We start from the raw sequence: 15,615 nt of genomic DNA on the forward strand, positions 1-15,615 counted from the left end.
AAATGCCTGAACTCATCTGGAACCATTCCGATGTCCAAACATAGCCTTCCAATATATCGATCTTTATGTCTCGACCATTTTAAGACTCCTCGTCATGTCCGTGTTCACATCCGCGACTCCGAACTACATTCGGTACTTCAAAACACATAAACTCATAATACCGATCATCGTCGAACGTTAAGCGTGCGGACCCTACGGGTTCGAGAACTATGTAGACATGACCGAGACTCACTTCCGTTCAATAACCAATAGCGGAACCTGGATGCTTATATTGATTCCTACATATTCTACGAAGATCTTCATTGGTCAAACCGCATAACAACATACGTTGTTCCCTTTGTCATTGGTATGTTACTTGCCCGAGATTTGATCGTTGGTATCTCAATACCTAGTTCAATCTCGTTACCGGCAAGTCTATTTACTCGTTCCGTAATGCAACATCCTGCAACTAATTCATTAGTCACATTGCTTGCAAGGCTTATAGTGATGTGCATTACCAAGAGGGCCCAGAGATACCTCTCCAACAATTGGAGTGACAAATCCTAATCTCGATCTATGTCAACTCAACAAACACCATCGGAGACACCTGTAGAGCATCTTTATAGTCACCCAGTTACTTTGTGACGTTTGATAGCACACTAAGTGTTCCTCCGGTATTCGGGAGTTGCATAATCTCATAGTCATAGGAACATGTATAAGTCATGGAGAAAGCAATAGCAATAAACTAAACGATCATAGTGCTAAGCTAACGGATGGGTCAAGTCAATCACATCATTCTCTAATGATGTGATCCCGCTCATCAAATGTCAACTCATGTCTATGGTTAGGAAACTTAACCATCTTTGATTAACGAGCTAGTTAAGTAGAGGCATACTAGTGACATTCTGTTTGTCTATGTATTCACACATGTACTAAGTTTTCGGTTAATACAATTCTAGCATGAATAATAAACATTTATCATGATATAAGGAAATATAAATAACAACTTTATTATTACCTCTGGGGCATATTTCCTTCAGTCTCCCACTTGCACTAGAGTCAATAATCTAGATTACATTGTAATGATTCTAACACCCATGGAGTCTTGGTGCTGATCATGTTTTGCTCATGAGAGAGGCTTAATTCATGCTCGTCCTCGAGTAGGTAAATGATAAAAGAAATAATTTATAAAGAGTGAATACTAGCAAGTGCATAAGTTTCATCAATGATAGTTCCAATCACTTTTTCTAGCATCATTATATATCATAACAGTAGCTCAACTCATGAAACTTATCGTGATCAAGTAACAAGCTATTCACATGTCAAAGTATAGATCATAAACTTTCTTGAAAACTAATAAACCGTGCTCTTAGTCGTCAAAAAATTGCAATTCATCTTATTTTTGGGAAGGGTCTATGTAAGAGCTTTGATTCAGCAAACTCCACATACTCAACTATCATTTAATCTTTCGCAATTGCTAACACTCATGTGATATTTATGGGTTCAAAGTTTTAATTGGACACAGAGAAAGATAGGGGCTTATAGTTTCGCCTCCCAAACTTTTACCTCAAGGGTAATGTCAACAATAATAATTTATGAGGACCTACATCCAAGTGGATATATATATATATATATATCCGGATCGATCCAACACAAAGTGCTTGCCAAAAGAAAAAGTGTAAAAAGGAAAGGTGATGACCACCATGACTCTGGTATAAGGGTAGAAGATAAAAGTAAAAGATAGGACCTTCGCAGAGGGAAGCAGAGGTTGTCATGCATTTTTATGGTTGGATGCACAAAATCTTAATGCAAAAGAATGTCACTTTATATTGCAGCTTGTGATAAGACCTTTATTATGCAATCTGTCGCTTTTATTTCTTCCTTATCACAAGTTCGTATAAAGCTTATTTTCTTCGCACTAATAGATCATACATATTTAGAGAGCAATTTTTATTGCATGCACCGATCACAACTTACTTGAAGGATCTTACTCAATCCATAGGTAGGTATGGTGGACTCTCATGGAAAAACTGGTTTAAGGAATGTTTGGAAGCACAAGTAGTATCTCTACTTGGTGCAAAGAATTTGGCTAGCATGAGAGGGAAAGGCAAGCTCAACATGTTGGGTGATCAAAGGCAATATAATGTTTCGGATATAGGAAAACATAACTCATTAAGTTGTCTTCCTTGTCCAACATCAACCTTTTAGCATGTCATATTTTAATGAGTGCTCGCAATTGCAAAAGATGTCCAAGATAGTATATTTATATGTGAAATCTCTCTTCTTTCAATATTCTTTCATGAATTGTTCAAGTGACCAATTCTGTGTTTGTTAACTTCCAATAAGTTTACTACCTATACTTATTTATTATGTGTGAAGTCATTACTCCCCATGTTATAAGCATATGAAACATATATAAATTCAGATTTATGATATTCAATTCATTCAACCATTTACTCATAGGATATATGTGAAGCACGTGAGTAAATGACAAATTACTCCAAAAAGATATAAGTGAAGAACACTGAGTAGTCAAATAATTAACTAGCCATGGGAGGATTCTTTTTCATTCAAGATTTCAGATCCAATGATTTTATTCAAATAGCAAGTAAAATTGAAAATACGCTCCAAGCAAAACACATATCATGTGACGAATAAAAATATAGCTTTAAGTAAGGTATACCGATAGTTTTGAAGACGAAAGAGGGGATGCCTTCCGGGGCATCCCCAAGCTTAGGTGCTTGAGTGTTCCTTGAATATTACCTTGGGGTGCATTGGTAATCCCCAAGCTTAGGGTCTTTCCACTCCTTATTCTCCTCATATCGATATCTCACCCAAAGCTTGAAAACTTCAATCACACAAAACTTAACGGAATTTCGTGAGATAGGTTAGTATGGTAAAGAGTAAACCATTCACTTTTGTATTGTCAAAGAAAAGGTTCATAATTGTTCTCACACAATGCCTACTGTACCCTATCATTTCTACAATTTATATTGAGAAATACAAGCCATAGAAAGAAACTAGAGAACAAGCAAACTATGCATGAAAACATAATCTGTCAGAAACAGAACAATCTGTAATGATCTGAACACTAGCCATACTTCTGCTACTCCAAACATTATGAAATAAATTGGTGGACGTGAGGAATTTATATATTAATCTTCTGAAAAAGGAATCAACTCAATCGCGCTCTTCTGTAAAAAAATGACAGCTAATCTCGTGAGCGCAAAGTTTCTGTTTTTTACAGCAAGATCACATTAACTTTCACCCAAGTCTTCCCAAAGGTCTTACTTGGCAATTTATTGAAACAAAAGATATAAAACATGATTACTACAGTAGCTTAATCATGTAAACAAACAAAAACAGTAAGGGTAAATATTGGGTTATCTCCCAACAAGCGCTTTTCTTTAATGCCTTTTAGCTAGGCATGATGATTTCAATGATGCTCACATAAAAGATAAGAACTGAAACATAAAGAGAGCATCATTAAGAATATGACTAGCACATTTAAACCTAACCCACTTCCTATGCCTGTGGATTTTTTGAGCACACAATTTATAGGAACAAGAATCAGCTAGCATAGGAAGGAAAAACAAGTATAACTTCAAAACTTTAAGCATATAGAGAGGAAACTTGATATTATTGCAACTCCTACAAACATGTATTCCTCCCTCATAATAATTTTCAGTAGCATCATGAATGAGTTCAACAATATAACCAGCACATAAAGCATTCTGTTCATGATCTACAAGCATACAAATTTTACTAGTCTTCTCATAAGCAAAATTCCTCTCATTGGGAATAGTGGGAGCAACCTTCTTCTAAATCCACTTTAGATGATAGCATTACTCATACTCCAAAACATATAAGTGAAGTTCATTGAGCATCCTACAATTAATATATACTAACCAATATCCAAGCTCAAAATATATAAGTGAAGCACATGAAGCATTCTATAAAACCATACTCAAAAGATTTAAGTAAAGCACAAAGAGCAATTCTATAAGATCATACTTAAAAGATATAAGTGAAGCACATGAAGTATTCTATAAATAAATAAAGGGCTATCTCATACTAGCATGGTTCTTAAAGGAAAAACAAAAACACAAAGGACACAAATTATGTGAACAAAACAAAAACCGAGGTATACCGATAATTGTTGAAGAAGAAAGATGGGATGCCAACCGGGGCATCCCCAAGCTTAGATGCTTGAGTATCCTTGAAATATTTACATGGGGTGCCTTGGGCATCCCCAAGCTTGAGATCTTGCCTCTCTTTATTCTTCTCATACCGATAGCACCTCGATCTTCGAACACTTCATCCACGCAAAACTTTAACAAAAACTTTGTGAGATCCGTTAGTGTAAATAAAGCAAATCACTACCTTTAGGTGTTGTTGCAAACTTAATCCAATTTCATATTAGAACTATATCTACTGTATTCCAACTTCACCATGGTTCATACCCCCCGATACTGCCCATAGATTCATCAAAATAAGCGAACAACTCATAGAAAACAGAATCTATCAAAAACAGGACAGTCTGTAGTAATCTGGAAGTTTAGTAAACTTCTATAACTCCAACAAATTCTAAAAAGAAAATTTAAACAATTTATACAGAAGTAATGTGAAAAAAGTTTCAGACCCATTTGACTTTCCAGTAAAAAAAATTAAAATCACGCGCTACAGCCAAAGTTTCTGTTTTTGAACTGTACATAGTAAACAAGCAATCTAATCATCCTAAAACCGAAGCTTGGCACATTATTTTTATAATACAATGGATATATATACAAGGGGATAATTATTTTCAGAGAATATTCCATAAAAAAATTACATTGTTTCCATGAGCATGAACACAAGTGTTCAAGTTCGACCCTCACTTCTCCAATACATAACCTTCCAATCACTTCTCTTATTGAAAAACTTTTTAGGTATGAGAGGCAAGTAATTTTTTTGTATTTTCATTCTTTTAAAAAATGATGTTTCACCCACAACTAAATAGAAACAAAAAGGGAAAAACAAAATCTACTTAGTGAAGAAATCAAACAAGCACACACGAGAATATCAACCCCACGCTATTGCTGCCGGCAACGGCGCCAGAAAAGAGCTTGATAATCCCCAAGTGCAGGGAATCATCGTAGCAATTCCCAATGGTGGAAGTGATAAGTATGGAGTGTCGTACCCACAAGGAGCTAAAGGTAAGATCAATATTCTCTCAAGCCCTATCTGCCACTGATACGACTCTACGTACACCGAACGTTTGCTTCCAACCAGAAACGAGAAATAAAACTACGTTGTGGGTATGAAGAGGATAACTTTGCATGATATTGGAGAGCTAAAACATAAAAGTAGGTGCTATTGTCATAAAGTTAGAATATATTACTAAATATTATAAATAGCGAGTGTGGAATAATGATGGATCGGTGTGCCGAATTGTCTTAGGCAATTGTTAACAAGACCGGTGGTCGTCATTGCAATTTCATATGGGGGAGAGGCATAAGCTAACATACTTTCTCTTCTTGGATCATATGCACTTATGATTGGAACTCTAGCAAGCATCTGCAACTACTAAACATCATTAAGGTAAAACCCAACCATAGCATTAAAGCATCAAGTCCCCTTTATCCCATACGCAACAACCCCCTTACTCGGGTTCACGCTTCTGTCACTCAAGCAACCCACTATAAGCGAATCATGAATGTATTGCAACACCCTACAGCGGGAATCCCTCACACTTGCGCGACACGGAGGGCACAATAGGACAACACCAAAATAAAACACACAACTCGTACCAATCTAGATCATCAATCAACCCAAAGACAAAGGATATCTACTCAAAACATCATAGGATGGCAACACATCATTGGATCATAATATGTGGCATAAAGCACCATGTTCAAGTAGGGATTATAGTGGGGTGCGGGAGACTGGACCGCATAAAAGAGATGAGGATGGTGATGTTGATGAAGACGATCACCGTGGCGATGATTCCCCTCCCGATGGCACTCTGGCGCCATCGAGAGAGAGGAGGAGAGGTTCTCCCCCTTGTGCTTCCTCCTCCATAGCCTCCCCCTGGATGGGGAGAGGTTCCCCCTCTGGTCTTGGCCTTCATGGTGATGATGGCCCCTCCGGGATCCTCCTCCATGCCCTCTGGTGATGATGGCCCTCTTCGGCAGGGTGCCAGAGAGGGACTAGATTGATTTCTCATGGCTACAGAGGCTTGCAGCGGTGGAACTTCCAATCTAGGTTATTTTCTTGGGTTTTCTGTATTTATAGGAATTTTTTGTGTCGGTTTCACGTCAGCGGGGTCTCCGAGTCGTCCACGAGATAGGGGCCCACGCCTAGGGGGTGGGGCATGCCCCCCACCCTCGTGGATGGCTCTGGACTCTTCTGGACCAACTCTTTTACACTGGGGGCTTCTTTTGGTCCATAAAAAATCATTAAAAGTTGGCATATCAATTGGACTCCATTTGGATTCCTTTTCTGCAATACTCAAAAACAAGGGGAAAACAGAAACTGGCACTAGGCTCTAGGTTAATAGGTTAGTCCCAAAAATCATATAAAATAGCATATAAATGCATATAAAACATCTAAGATGCATAATATAATAGCATGAATACTTCATAAATTATAGATACATTGGAGACGTATCAAGGCTTAGTCAACGGGTCTGCAACATTCATATCCGTATGTATCTTGCAAATCTCTATGTCTCCCTCCTTGACTTGATCGCAGATGGAATTGGAGCATCTCTTGATGTGCTTGGTTCTCTTGTGAAACCTGGATTCCTTTGCCAAGGCAATTGCATCAGTATTGTCACAAAAGATCTTCATTGGACCTAATGAACTAGGTATGACACCTAGATCGGATATGAACTCCTTCATCCAGACTCCTTCATTTGCTGCTTCCGAAACAGCTATATACTCTGCTTCACACGTAGATCCCGCCACGGCGCTCTGCTTGGAACTGCACCAACTGACAGCTCCACCATTCAATAAAAATGCGTATCCGGTTTGTGACTTAGAGTCATCTGGATCAGTGTCAAAGCTTGCATCGACGTAACCATTTACGACGAGCTCTTTGTCACCTCCATAAACGAGAAACATATCCTTAGTCCTTCTCAGGTATTTCAGGATGTTCTTGACCTCTGTCCAGTGATCCACTCCTGGATTACTTTGGTACCTCCTACTAAACTAATAGCAAGGCACATATCAGGTCTGGTACACAGCATTGCATACATGATAGAACCTATGGCTGAAGCATATGGAATGACTTTCATTTTCTCTGTATCTTCTGCAGTGGTCGGGCATTCAGTCTGACTCAACTTCACACCTTGTAACACAGGCAAGAACCCTTTCTTTGCTTGATCCATTTTGAACTTCTTCAAAACTTTATCAAGGTATGTGCTTTGTGAAAGTCCAGTTAAGCGTCTTGATCTATCTCTATAGATCTTGATGCCCAATATATAAGCAGCTTCACCAAGGTCTTTCATTGAAAAATTCTTATTCAAGTATCCATTTATGCTATTCAGAAATTTAGTATCATTTCCAATCAGCAATATGTCATCCACATATAATATCAGAAATGCTACAGAGCTCCCACTCACTTTCTTGTAAATACAGGCTTCTCCAAAAGTCTGTATAAAACCATATGCTTTGATCACACTATCAAAGCATATATTCCAACTCCGAGAGGCTTGCACCAGTTCATAAATGGATCATTTGAGCTTGCACACTTTGTTAGCACCTTTTGGATCGACAAAACCTTCCGGTTGCATCATATACAACTCTTCTTTAAGATATCCATTAAGGAATGCAGTTTTGACATCCAATTGCCAAATTTCATAATCATAAAATGCGGCAATTGCTAACATGATTCGGACAGACTTAAGCATCGCTACGGGTGAGAAGGTCTCATCATAGTGAACTCCTTGAACTTCTCGAAAACCTTTCGCAACAAGTCGAGCTTTGTAGACAGTAATATTACCGTCAGCGCCAGTCTTCTTCTTGAAGATCCATTTATTCTCTATGGCTTGCCGATCATTGGGCAAGTCAACCAAAGTCCACATTTTGTTCTCTGATCACACATGCGCTAGATCCATGAACACAAAGGAAAATACAAGATCCAAAGTCAACAACGGACGATACAAGAGGTAACGGTCTTCTCCGTGAGGAGGTCTTGAGGGGGCCGCCCAAGAGGGGGTCTTGATGATCTTCTCCGCGAGGAGGTCTTGAATCCAAAGGGATCTTCTCCGTAGAGGCCGCGGTCTCTCTCGTGGAGTAGATCCAATGTGGATGAGCAATGCTCTATCTATAAATATGAGCTAAACCAATGCTGACCCTAACTAGAAGGAGGTGGGGGAGTATATATAGTCTAAGCCACGAAGGGGTAAGTGGGAAAGAGGGATACATGGGCCCTTGGCCCATTCACTGTGCGCAGACAGGCGCCGGATGCCCGGGCTGGGGGCCAGATGTCCGGGGCTTCGCGACGGGCCGGATGTCCGGGCTGGGAGGCCGGATGTCCGGGCTAGCGGGGTTGGTCTTGTTGCTCTCGGGTTCGGCGGTGTCCGGATTTCCGAGGCCGAGGCCGGATGTCCGGGACTTGGCGAGGCACCGGATGTCCGGGGCCTGTAGCACTTGGCGGCTGGGAGGCTGTTGCTGCAGGGGTCGTCTCCAGCGGCCGGATGTCTGAGTCTTGGAGCTGTCTCCGCCTTCTTCCGTCGTCGCTTCCGCGCATGCTTGGCCTTGGTCCTTGGGTTCTCCATGGTCTCCTTGGGTGTACATGAGTATGCACAAGGTCCGCGCTTGAAGTAGCATCCATGTCTTACATGCGCAAAGGGAAGATTCGGGAAGGAGCGAGTTCACCTTAGGCCCAAAGGCGTATGCTTGAGTGTACATGGGGATGATCGTAGGATGCTCCGCATCATCTCCCCTCCCTTGGGAAAGATCCGACCTCGGATCGCGATCCTCGTCACCATGGAAGCGGTTATCGTAGACGGACTTGTAGTTGGATGAAGTGGAAGACATGGCGCAATCCAAGTACTCCAAGGTGTCTCTGGAGTGGTACACATGCAAAAAGAGCAAACACAAACGACACTCGGAAATACAGTGGTTAGCGCAGACAAAGTGTCCATCATGTAAGAATGAGTCCGTGCGACAAGATTGAGCATGACAAGGTGCATGAAGCTTATCCAAAAGATATGGAATGGTATGCAAAGCATTCATGGGAGCAAAAACATTCATTATGCACACAAATGTTTTGTGAATATGATCAATGCAACCACGGTGCAAAATGATGTCATAGTGAGACGATTTATCAATAGCATGAATATGGTAATGGATGCTCAATGTGATGTGAGCATGCAATTGATGGTAGGCAATAAGATCATGATGTATGAATATGCCTTCAAGGTATACCACAACAAATTTGCTAATGAAATGCACAAGCTCATATATCATGGATGACATGGGAATACAAGATGCAACAAGGCAATCATGATGTGAGTCAATCCATGCATAAGATGCAAATTTGTCATGTGTATGATATGTCCATCGAGCATGACATGTGTGAACACAATCAACAAATATGAAGGTGTTGGTATACCAATGCTTGATGTCGTGGCATGAGTGGAGGTTCGAAGGTGCATCCAATAAGTCCGAGCGCTCCTCAACTTGAAGGTCCATGGGTTCCATCTCCAATGTCGATCCTCCATCCAATAGGTGTAACATGTAGACAAGAAGAAGGAAACAACAATGAAAGAGTGACCCATCCAATATGCATATTTGAGGATGGCTCAAAGGGAAGGAGTTCACCTTTAGGAGATTCTCGCAAATGTTGGTGTTGCACATCCTGTATGCCTTCACACGACCAAATTGTGTCATGACGGTATCGCCTTGTGAATCCTTCAACATGAAAGAACATGACAAACACTCGGAAAAACAAATGAGGTTAGCGGAAAACCTATCATTCGTGCGGTAAAATACCCAACAAGTGGATGCATCATGCTCATCATAAGAAAGTACAAGGGAGCATTTCATAGTATGGAGGCATATGATGATGCGAGAACAACCAAATACAATAGGCTAATCAAGCAAGCATGCATCACAAGTAAAGTGTCCAAGTCTCCATGATCAATAAGCATAGATGCAACAATTGGAGGCAAGCGACAATGAACAAAATATATCATGTGAGAGGCATGAACATATACGTCATCAACCCAAGAAAGCAAGGAAGAATGGAACATGGGTGATGCGACAAAGCAAGCAATCATGTGAATCAAGGCAAGCAAGCTAGTATTGCAAAGATGCAACATACTAGAAAGAATCATGTCAATTATGTCATGTGTGCAAATGGTGGGCATGAATAATGCACAAGACATATCACAAGCATGAAAGGAGGATATGAGCAAAATAGCATCAATAGCATGAGGCACGTGATAAACATGGAAAAAGCAACAAGGATCTCCACCAAGCATGCAATTACACATAGGAGTAGCATAATGGTGAATCATGGGTAGATGCACGCAAGGGTCACAATTGCATGGCAAAGGCATAGAAGTAAGCATAGCATGCAAAGTGAACACGGTAAAATGAGCATGAAGCGACAAGCGGTATATAGCCCATAGCCATGTGAGAGCCAAGTGAGAGAGATGCGCGTAGTCGTTGCGCGAAGAGATCGGTGGGAAGGATAGTTCATGGGATCCCAAGTCATCTTTGCTCTCAAGAGCTCATTTCGTCAACTCTTGGGATTGAGAGGTTGACGATTGTGCATGATTACCTACACAAAGCAAAGACAAAGGAAAAATTGTGTGTGCGTGGTAGATGTACACATCATCCATCGTGATGCGCACGTGCTTGTGTTGGTTAGCACAAAATATCCAATGCTCAAATAAATGTGATGCGTGATATAGAAACATGTCATCCATCATGATAGGTTTGTTGTTATGTATAGCATAATGGAGACCCAAATTGTGTAATGCATCACAAGAAATATGTAGAGCATTGTTATTCATGGAATGCATACAATGCAAGCAATCATGGCAAACATGCAAAGTATGGAATGCATCAAGATCTCCTAATATGGATGAGGAAACTATGGGGGTCTCCTCATGATCATTAGTGGAAACATCACATGGAGAATATTGACAACATCCAAAACAATGCATAGTTGGAACATTGTGATCATGGCGTGGCATAGTAGATGAATTGTGCAAATCATGTAAAGGAAGCATGGCAATATCATCACATGAAAAACAAAAGCCAATGACCATCATCTCGTCATCTATGCCATAAGTGCAAATAGGATTTATGTGAATGGGGCATGCGTAGTCACTATGTTGAGATTGAAATGATGCAATATGGGATATCTCACTCATAGCATATGACAAGCTGACTGGATTGTCAAACATGATGTGACCAAAAGAATTTTCACATGATATCCTATGGAGCATAGCATCACAACTAGCCAACTCAACATGCTCGTCATCATATTCATCATAAATAGGTAAGTCATGACATGAAGAAGTCACACTAGCATGAAGCATGGGTGTAGGTGTGTCAACATCATGCAAAGAAATCATTCATAAAATAGTCCACTAGTGGGACAAGAGAAGCACCATCACCTATGTTACCTTTGGAGCATCGCTCATGTGTTGTAGGTGAGGTGTCGAAGACCAAGTCATGGTCATCTTCATCTTGATGGAACCATGTGGGGGGTGCATCATCCTCCACCATGGCCATCGTCATCTCCATTGGAGGTATGGACTCGTCGAGGATAGGCGTGTCATCATGTAGGAGACCTAGCACCAAAGAAAACACACTTGGAGTAGAGTTTAAGTTGTTAGAAATCATAGTGGCCTCACGTGCCGTGTCAACTACCTCACTCACTAAGTGTGGTGGCTCACTCACTCCCTCTTGGATGCTCTCAAGTGTGGGGCTAGTGGTGGTCGCACTCATCCTCTCATAGGAAATGCACTCAATGTCACAAATGGTGGAGTCACTCTTATCGCTCATGGTGGGGTGGCTCTCCTCACATGGGAATTGGGGCATCTCTTTATATGTGGGTGTCGGAGAGATGTTGGTGCAAATGTCTCCATGCTCAATCATGTCGTGGTTGTAGCCGTTGATGAAGGCCGAAGATGGCACATCATCACTCTCCTCTAAGACCAAAGAAAAGGTCTCATGTGCGGTCTCGTATCTTGACTCGGAGTATGAGTCCAATATGGGCGTCGTCTTCATGTTGTTGAAGAGGTTCATCATCGTCGTTGTAACACCCTCGGTGCGACTATAGCTCCCACGTGTCGAGGCACGACTTAGAGACATAATCGCATTGAAGGCATATGTCGCAAGTTAGGAAATCTTCACAACATCCCATGTAATATGATAATAAAAGGGGAGATAACATAGTTGGCTTACACTCGCCACGTCAATCAAGTACATAAATAACATTACATCAACCAAACACTCATGGCCCGACTACGGCACCAAAATGAAAGATAACCCAACATGCGACACGGTCCCAATCACCCCCAACTGGGCACCACTACTGATCATCGGGAAAGAAAACATAGTATCGTTGAGAGTCTTCGTTGAACTCCCACTTGAGCTCATACGCGTCTCCTGGAGTGGAATCATCAGGCCCTGCATCTGGTGTAATAGTAATCTGTGAGCCACAGGGACTCAGCAATCTCGCACCCTCGCGATCAAGACTATTTAAGCTTATAGGTAAGGCAGGGTAAATATGTGGAGCTGCAGCAAGCGACTAGCAAGTATGGTGGCTAACTTATTCGCAAAAGAGAGCGAGAAGAGGAGGCAAAGCCCGTGCGAGAAACTAGAGAGCAACCTTCGCAAACATTACTCCAACACCGTGTCCACTTCCCGGACCCCGCCGAGAAGAGGCCATCACGGTAACACACTCGGTTGATTCATTTTAATTAATTTAAGGTTCAAGTTATCTACAACCGGACATTAACAAATTCCCATCTGCCCATAACCGCGGGCATGGCTTTCGAAAGTTCAAATCCCTGCAGGGGAGTCCCAACTTAGCCCATGACAAGCTCTCACAGTCAACGAAGGAATAGACCTCATCCCAAGACGTTCCGATCAGACTCGGTATCTCGGTAATTCAAGACACTTCGACAGGTTAAAACAAGACCATCAACACCGCCCGAATGTGCCGACAAATCCCGATAGGAGCTGCACATATCTCGTTCTCAGGGCACACTCAGATGAGCAAGACGTCGGGTAGGCCAGCCCAGAGTTGCCCCTGGTAGCCCCGGACATCGCTCGGTTGGACCAACACTCAGAGGAGCACTGGCCCGGGGGGGCTAAAATAAGATGACCCTTGAGTCTGCAGAACCCAAGGGAAAGAAAAGGGTAGGTGGCGAATGGTAAGACCAAAGTTGGGCATTGCTGGAAAAGCTTTAATCAAGGCGAACTATCAAGGGGTTCCCATTATAACCCAACCACGTAAGGAACGCAAAATCCGGGAACATAACACCGATATGACGGAAACTAGGGCGGCAAGAGTGGAACAAAACACTAGGCGAGAGGCCGAGCCTTCCATCCTTTACCAAGTATATAGATGCATTAAGATAACATGGCAATATAATGATATCCCAACAAGTAAATAAATGTTCCAACAAGGAACGGCCTTCAATCTTCACTTGCAACTAGCAACGCTATAAGAGGGGCTAAGCAAAGCGGTAACATAGCCAATCAACGGTTTGCTAGGACAAGGTGGGTTAGAGGTTTGACATGGCAATTTGGGAGGCTGGCAAGCAAGTGGTAGGCATCGTAGCATTGGCATAGCAAAAGAGCGAGCAAACTGGCATAGCAAAGATAGTAGTGATTTCGAGGGTATGATCATCTTGCCTGCACAGTTGTCAGAGTTGACTGGATCCTCAAAAGCAAACTCAACGGGCTCCTCGTTAGCTAACTCGTCTCCTGACTCTACCCAAACAAGACAAACAAGCAACAAGGATACAATCAACCACGTGCAAGACCAAGCAATATGATAAAATGATGATATGCTATGCGGAATGCGATGCGGGATGCAAAATGCAAGATATGACAGGAAATGCATGAACCTAGCCTCAACTTGGAAATCCAAGTGTGCCACTAGAAATATGAGATGAAAGCGCTTGAAAACGATATAAAGAACGCCGGAATCGGAGTTACGGTTTGGAAATGGCAAGCGATTCAAAAATGACACCGGTCTGCGATTTACAGCAAGTAGGCATCTAAATGCAACGAAATGAACATGCTACATCACCCAAACATGGCAGCAAAATACATGGCAGGGATGCACACAAGATGATTAACAAAAGTCTAGCACTGAGCTACAGCCAATTCATCCATTAACAGGTTCAAACAAGCATGGAAAAAATGCATATGACAAACAGATCTCAGATTTAGTGAAATTAACACTTGTCTGGAATTTCAGATCAGGTAGCCCTCTTCGGAGCAACAAAACTACATGCTACAGGACCTGAACATGGCAAAGTAAAGCATGGCATGGAGCTACTCAAAGAGCTTAACAAAAGTCCCTTAGTGACCTTGAGCCAAAAGGGATCAGTAAATACAACTGCAAGCACGTCAACATAGCAAAAACATAATCAGTTTTCAGACTTAGTGAAAAACTGACACATGCTGAAATATAACTCAAGTAGGCATGTTTACGAGCTCGATGCACTCACTACGGTGCAAGTCATGGCAAGACAAGCATACATCCATTAATAACACACAAAATTCAACCTAGACATGGCAAGAACAATAGCATAGCATGCATGGATCAACTACAACATCATCGGCAAAATTGCAAACAAGTTGACTATCTGCCCAGATTCACAAAGTAGCAAAAGTAGAGCTCGATTTACTCAAGCTAGAGTGCTCCATAATTTCAAACAAAGACATGGATGGATAGAGTACTACAAGATTAACACAACTCCCTTACTGATCATCCTCAAAAGAGGCACGGATCACTAGGAAACAACAAGAACATATGGCATCATGAGACAAACAGCTGCAGGACTTAGTGAAATTACCAAGTCCCTGAAAACAGAATTAGCAAGTGCACCACTTTGCAAGCTTGCACAAGTCACCACACACATCACAAAAATACATGGGTTGCACCTCTGGAAATATGACAAAACCCTTAACAAAACACATGTAGAGCATCAGGGCATATCATGCACACATTAATCATGGCAAAAATGACAAAAACCTAAACGGAGTAGCAGATCTGACAATTATCTCAAGTAGCCCTCTTCTAACAGCATTTCGGGCATCAACATGAACTCAAATGAAAATGATGCAATGGAATGAAATGATGCACTCTCTGAGATGAACATTTTGATATGCTATATGCATGAATCGGAGCTACGGATGCAAAGTTATGGGGTCACGAACAGGAGCACTTGGATTGGAAATTCTGGGACTTAGACGAAATTTTACCCCTAGGGTTTACTGTTCATCCGAGATCCGGATCTGCACGTTGCACGAGGTTCGACGCCGGGGTCCTGTTCGCCGGAGTTGGGGGCCGCGGTGGCCGAGGAGGGAGGAGGAGGCCGGAGCCGGGTGGTGGCGCGGCGACCACGGCGAAGAGGCGGTCGGTGGCGGCCGGCGTGCGGGCGGAGAGGCG

This window comes from Triticum dicoccoides, chromosome 4A (genome assembly GCF_002162155.2).
Source record: "Triticum dicoccoides isolate Atlit2015 ecotype Zavitan chromosome 4A, WEW_v2.0, whole genome shotgun sequence".
In the NCBI taxonomy this organism is placed as follows: domain Eukaryota; kingdom Viridiplantae; phylum Streptophyta; class Magnoliopsida; order Poales; family Poaceae; genus Triticum; species Triticum dicoccoides.